The 7,340-nt window shown below is 41.0% G+C and overlaps 1 protein-coding gene across 1 annotated transcript in view; it reads right to left on the bottom strand.

The window, feature by feature from the left end:
• Positions 1-2,606: 2,606 nt before the first annotated feature.
• The window catches only part of LOC122790060 (guanine nucleotide-binding protein G(I)/G(S)/G(O) subunit gamma-5-like), a 50,178-nt gene continuing 45,444 nt past the window's right edge, over positions 2,607-7,340 (bottom strand). Inside the window, exon 3 of the mRNA XM_044057626.1 lies at positions 2,607-5,284. The gene's annotated coding sequence lies outside the window, so the exon portion shown is untranslated. The remainder of the gene's footprint in view (positions 5,285-7,340) is intronic.

Raw genomic sequence — 7,340 nt, 5'->3', positions numbered from 1 at the left:
CCATTAAGTTATCAAGAACTTGAGATCAGACATAAGGCATTCTATAGTTCTGCAAATCAAACTAGTCAGGCTACTAAATCCACAAGTTTCACATGCCTGTTAGGCTACCATTCTGTAGGACCAGCAGCACCACACTTTCCACACTTGGACAAATCATGTGGATAAGCTCAGATTAAACAGTGTTGGTCTGGTGATGTTACAAGTGAATTCTGAAAGCCCATTATAGAGAATCTTAAATTGTACATCTATTTGAAATCCTTGAATTCAAAATGGACTCCAGGGGTTACAGGGATTTGGAAAGAGGTGATTAAATTTACAGACAAGGGGTGAAGAAACCAAGAGGGTGATGCATGCAGTGGTTATATTAGTTAGGATTAGGTCAGCAATATTATGTCCCCTTTTTTGTTGGATACCAGTTCCAGGGATCATTTATTACATCTAAGAATCTTTGTATACCTGACTTTGGAAGTACAGGTCCTGCTGTCTATTGAAGGTCTCCCTTTATAAATGGTGTTCTTCACAGCAGCAGCTTGTCAAGTTCACTCCAACCTTGCATGGTCAGAGGACACACTGCATCATGTAGAAGGAAATAAGCTGGTAGCTTTTCTTCAGGGTAAATTGGGATTTGAATGAGTTCAGTTTTGTGGGTCTCTCTGGCTCTATCTAGAAGTGATGCAGAATTCCCATATTTGTTAAGGACTGCAAAGCCTGAATGCAGGGTAAGCATAAAGTCCAGGTACAGAGGAAGAGAGTACCACATCACAGTAACTTGGCAGATGTGTGTGTTAAAAGTTACAAGCGTCTGAAGATCAATTTGTTGTTGAGAAGACACTCCCAATACGGTTTCATTTAGCACTAAAAATGCCTAAAAATCGAGATATTCATTAGCCAGACTGTCTAAAAATCACACTACAAGGTTAGAAAGGGCCTCAGACAGCATATGGAGATCATTAAACAAAAAGGTGCCAATACCATCACTTGGACTATCATATCATCCCATGCGGGCAAATACTGGGCCCAGTCTAAAATGACACCATTTACCAAGCCATCTGTTGAAGCCAATCATCCTTTCTTTGTAAGCAGACACTATTCTGGGTGAAGTAAGGATTCCACTCAAGACCAGTGTCGTGCCTGCATTGACTACATACTTGGCGAGCTCCAATCTCTCTTCTCTACATCCTTCACATTTTTCTGCATTCATGGTCATTCACTCCCACAAAGGCTACCATTAAGGCCATAACTTGTCCAGTGGCAGACGAGTCCTTGTGACAGCACATCTTTGCATCAGAACTTCAACTGTTAAATGTTGCAAATATGGAGACAATAGGGTCCATAACTAGGACATTACTTTAACACATGAAATCTGAGATATTGGATGCATTCGCAATCTCCTTGGAAACTTTGTGCGAGAGCATGGTGCTGATATAGTGGCCGATAGCTGCCGAGATACAGTTCTCTTAATCATAGGAGGCTTTTTTTGTTTTACTGTACAGCCACAGCAAACATCAATTTATGCAGTCCTAATAAGCTGTGTGTGGTGCTATGAAATGTTCACAGGCCCAAACTATGCTGCTTCCACAGTAAAGTCATTGTCACCTGTAACACATTTTATACACACCATACCTGTTGATTTGTAATCTCTCCATCTACCAAGATAGTTGGTATCCAAACAGCTGATAAATATTTGGGTTCATTGAAACTCTCAACTACTTGTCAAGTTTCATCATGGAAGCTCTTCCATGGAAGAGGTTCTCCAAAAACAAAGCTCTAAATCCAAAACCACTACAAAAAAGTTCAACTTTTTATGGAAGTGGCTGCTCACTAGATGCATCACTAGAAATCCACATAAGAAATGGGTCCCTCTTCCTCCAGATCATTGGCAAACCCCCCATCTAGTGATTACAAGCTGTTCTGGAAACTTACACATGTGCAAGTGAGCTGCTCTAATGATAATATTCAGTTACAACCTATGGTCCTTGCCAATTACAACTACATCAGATACAGGTAACTGGTACAATGAAAACATTCAAAACACAGTAGTTGACAATACATTAATGTGCCAAGATGGCACAATATATCAGTCTGATGCCCAAGGGATTGTGCACAACTGAATACTTTCCTCAAGTACAGAACAAACAGTGAGCAATTCTCAAGAGGTATGACTACCTAAAACTCATTTATTAGGATACAAAGTTAAGCTTTTTGCACTAAACTGCTAGAGAACTATGGCTACAATACTCAAGTCTCTCTGCCAATCTACTTTGGCAGATTACTTAAAATAAGGTGTCCAGGGTCACCCCTTTTGAGAGGTTAGAGGGATGTACCTGCCCTAGTGGGTCTCCAGTAACACATTTAAAATGCAAGGATACGAGCAATGTAAATGAGCCAAGCAGTCCATCTGGTCAAAATAGGTAGCTAAACAAAAATTAAAATAATATACAAAAAAATTAATACCTGCTGCACTGAATAAACAAATTCCAACAGCAGTACCAGAAGTGCATGCCGCATAAATAAAGAATCTTTACCACTTTGCGATCTACAGTGTTAAGGTGGAGAGAAAAAAACCCACAAGACATACAAAAACAAAACACACAGCTCACAGGAAGCAGTGGACAAAGATTTGAACTTTATTTCAAAGTACAAAGTACAGTAATATCAGATGGTACCAGAGTAAGAGCTGCATAACCAGATTCACATAACCCGCTAGGCAGTACTGCACACAGCTTTGTAACGTGGCACAGTAAGAGGCAACGCAGTATGTAACAGTGCAAACAGTGGATTCAAGACCATCGCTTCATATGGCTGTTGGAAGTCTGAAAGATACTTCAGCTATGGTGCAGCTCTGGTGAATGAGTAACATCAGGTGACAGACTCGGCTAGGGCTGGGATCACAAGCTAAACAGCAACATTTAAAATATAGCAGTTGTCAGATCAAACTGTTCTAATCATAAAATGAGGGTGAATAAAGACATTTCACTTAAAAAATTACTGCTTTCTTTTTACACACTGCTTAACTAGAACAGGAAAGTAAAAATAAAATTACAATACCCAAAAACCACTGGCAAATCTATAGCACTACTCTCTTTTAAACTTGGGAGGAGGAAAAGGCACTTTACTTACAATACACTAACAAAATGTACACATTACTAACGTTACTAAAATTCTCCAAGAAGCGAATAAGGAAATGTAAGCAGTTTCAAAGGGTATGAGGGTAAGGAATGCAGCATGGAAGGTTCAGTAGGCCACACCACAATGTATGCCAATAACTATCTTCAATTACATACTTCAGTGAAAAGCCCACCAGAACATGTAATGCAAGAGGGCATTTCCAGCATGTTACCTGCTCAGCTGCTTAATTACATGAACCGTCACAATGATGCAGCTAAGCGAATGCACAATAAAGTCACCTGTGGTAAAGTCAGAACCCCATGTTAAACTGCCATCACTGTATAAGGGCCAGACAGATTCAAGACAAGCCAGCAACGATGCTATCAGTCTGAAAAGTTAGTGGAAATGTATGTCCTAGGTTTCCATTAACCAGCATACTGGCACACCAGAGCAATAAGAACCTTTTAAAGTCTCTCAAAGATTTTACCCCACTTACCAAACCACTGCTGTGGTGCAATCAAATGCCCCAGTTTCAGATAAGGGTGCAGTAAACCACAATGTTTCAATAGGTCTCTAGAAAACAAGTGTTTAACCATCAAAAAGTTACAGGTGACATTACCTCCTACCAAAAAAAAAAGCTCAAATTAATTGGCTCACAACTGGCACCACCTAAAAATCACAAAAAACAGAGGAACAGAGCAATGCAAACCATGAAAACCATGACTTTCAGTATTCAGATTAGTGTACTATATGTGCCCAGAGCTCTGTAGTGAATGCCAGCAGTAGGAGTGCGGGTGATTACTCAAGCAAAATTAGCACTTTTCTTCCATCTAGACAATGCAGACAGAAAAGTCTCTCGGTGTGGGGGGGGGCAGACATTCAGGTGGTATAAAGTTTAAGACTACTACTCTGGATAGCTTTCATTAAAAATTTACTAAACCCAAAGGAACAAAGTCTTGTTAGTGTTATTTTTTGGGGGGGGGACAGACATTCAGGTGGTATAAAGTTTAAGACTAAACTACTCTGGATAGCTTCCATTAAAAAATTACTAAACCCAAAGGAACAAAGTCTTGTTAGTGTTATTTTGGCACAAGTGGAAATAAATACTTCACTATTTGGCACAATAACTACACCCAATCCCCCCAAGAGATGGGTTTATGCCTGTGTGACAGTAATAAAAAATGCAGACAGAAAAAATGTCTGCACAAGAACAAAGTTGTTCTACTGTTTCTAACAGGAAGAATGTGCCTCCCATTACATTTACAACAGGAATGGAGTTTTTGCTTAGGTTACACAAAATTTTAAAATTCATAAACAGTGTAAACTTGAAACACTTATTTCTGCTGCTTTCACTGTCAAGTTATGCAAACTTCCAGCTCCACTATCCTGCAATACTTTCACTCTTACAGCACTGACGGGTGAAATCTGCAGCACATCAACATCCTTGGCACTTGCAGTTCAATTCGGTATGTGAGCTAAAATGTTTCAGTCCCACCCCCAACCCACCACAAAAATGAATACTATACCTTATTTACTGGTCGATTTTGTACAATCCCAGACTAAGACCTTCACTTACTCCACACCTTTGAAAACTGTAGAACAATGCCACCCACTCTCGAAATATGTAACAGGTTAGAACTTCATGAAAACACGACACATTATGACAAAGGCAGGAAAAAAACGGTGGATTCAACAGCCTGGGCTGGCACAAAACTGCTAGAAGTCATAAAAATGCATTTTCAGCACGTTACCACACAACTTTGTGGGAAATGGCTGCTGCTTTCTGGTAAGTTCTACAGCCATGGATATTTTTATGGATGCAGGGTCCAGTGTAGCTTGCCAAACACTATTAACGTTGGTGGGTAGGTACAGGTGGTAGTAGAAAGGAGGGATGTCCACAGAAGAAATAAAAAAAAAAAAAAATAATCACACAACTCTGCATGTTCTAACCAAAAGGCAGAGTTACAAAACAGCTACTTTTGTTAAATAAAGATGCTCAACAAGGCACTTGGGCTACAGAAAGTGAATAGATGGCTTTGCTCAGGACTCAAAATGCATATTGGCTAGTTTGGTTATCTTCTTTAGGTGTGTGTTCAGCAAAAGCAACCTCCACCAGATTCAAGAAAAGTCGTACCAGATTTAAGGATCTTCAGATAAAATACATTACACAAGTCACCTGAAAGAGAAAGAGAACAGTGTAAGTGCCTTTGTGGCTTTGTATTGTCTGTAGAGGCTTACAGCTGGATAATGCATCAAAACCTCACACTGTACAGCACCACTTTCTATCTGTACTGCTGCCAGTCTCATGCTGGACTAGCACTAAAAGCCCCCACCCCACAGTGCCCCGGGCAAGTAACAAGCATGCTCTTGACAAATTCTTTGCAAACACATAACTGAGCTCACCATGACATCTGAAAGTTTGTGATATAGTGCTCTAGCAATAGGTGACAATTCTGTTAAGATGGAAGTCGACCCAATTTCACTCATCACCTACCTTGCCAGTGACTACCTCCTGCAAGGATTACATACACCATAGTCAGCATACCTCTCAACTGTCCCTGATCTTCAGGGACATCCTTACTTTTGACTCATTTTAGCTCCATCCCTCTTAATCCATCCTAAAACTGGTGACTTTTGGAAAAATGTGGAGAATTACACAAGTGCTTTTACAGTTGCAACCTACCGACGCCTCTAGGCATCAAATATTGCTTGTTCATATCTGCATTAATTTTAAAATCATGCTCCATACAAAGTATTAAGGATTACACAATGGCAAACTGTGTTGATATTTGACCTCTGCCTAGTGCAAGTAAACATTGCTATTCATGTATTTATACTGTCATAAATGTTATACTTCTCCAAATATCTTAACTAATAGCACAGACAAAACTGCTTAGCCTCATATGGTTCATAGGTTGGTACTAGGCTATCAGCCCTAGGGCTGATACAAGCCTAGCCATAACAATCCCCTGGCTATTTCTTCCCACAGTATTTACTTCCCTGGACCCCTGTCTAGCAGGGCGACTGACGTGATCCCCGGGGTGAATTTCTTCCCATCCAATCAAAGGTTACTTTTGAAGAGGGCCAAAGAGGCGCTCTGCTTGACATGCATGGGCAATCTATTCCAGAGTCTGGGGAGTCTCTGGGTCAGGAACCTATCCCTCCAGAAGGTTTTGTTTATTGTGATAAGGTTTAGATCCCTGGAGCGTGTGGTTCTGAGGGATTGGGATTTCTTTAAGTGTAGGATGTCCAACAACTCTGGGTTTAACATGGCCTTGTATGTTAAACAGAGAACCCCTCTGAGTAGACGATATGCGACAAGAGTATAGCTTGAGTTTAAGGCGGTCAGCGCAGGGCATCTGCTTTAGACCTGTGATTCTTTTAGGGGAGGCATTTCTGCGGCCTTACAGTTGTTGCAGATGTCTTGAGAGGTACATACCAAATGGGACGTTGTATTCTATATGAAAACAGTCAACTGGATAAACAAAATATTAACAGTAAGTGTGTAACTTGAGTGGTTGCTGAAATAGTAAAGTTGTTTACAAAATATTACAAATGTAATACACATTTACCATGACTTCATAGGAAGTCGCTACGCTATTGGCACATCGGCCCTTATACGCTTAGCCCATTGTTTAGACAAGTCAGCACCTGATGCCTTTGTCAAGCAGGGACATAGAAAATACACCCCTGCGATTCCACCAGTTTCCCCATCCGGTATTCCAGTTGCACTAACAAAAAAAAAATGAGGTACTCTGCTTGACGTGGACAGGGAGGACTATTCCACAGATGGGGAGGCTCTTGGACTCAAATCTGTCCCACTAAGTCCTATTGATGTCACAGACAAGGCTGAGGTCGTACATGTGGGTTACTCTAGTGGAGTTCGACTTGCGGCTAGGCAGCAGTCCCATCAAGGCAGGATCTGAGATTGCTTTGTATGCCAGACAGACATCACCTCAGAGTCAGTATGAAATAGAGGGACAGGGCTTTTCGCCTGTGTAGGGTAGGCGTTTTGAGGCCCTGGATTCTTCCTCCTGGTGAGGAACCTCTGTCTCCAGTTGCTGCATGTACTTTGTGAGGTACATGCTGAAAGGGGAGTTGTACTCAATGGACCTTATAATGGAAGAATACAGGGATGTTATGACCACCTTGCCCCTGGATGAGATGCCCTTACTTATGAGGTGGGCCATGTAGAAAGCTTGCGGTGCAATGGAAGCAACATGGTGGCCAAA

The sequence above is a fragment of the Protopterus annectens genome, chromosome 15.part0, assembly GCF_019279795.1.
Source record: "Protopterus annectens isolate FY-2018-M chromosome 15.part0, PAN1.0, whole genome shotgun sequence".
Taxonomy (NCBI): domain Eukaryota; kingdom Metazoa; phylum Chordata; order Ceratodontiformes; family Protopteridae; genus Protopterus; species Protopterus annectens.
This window is presented reverse-complemented; position numbering and strand designations above follow the sequence as displayed.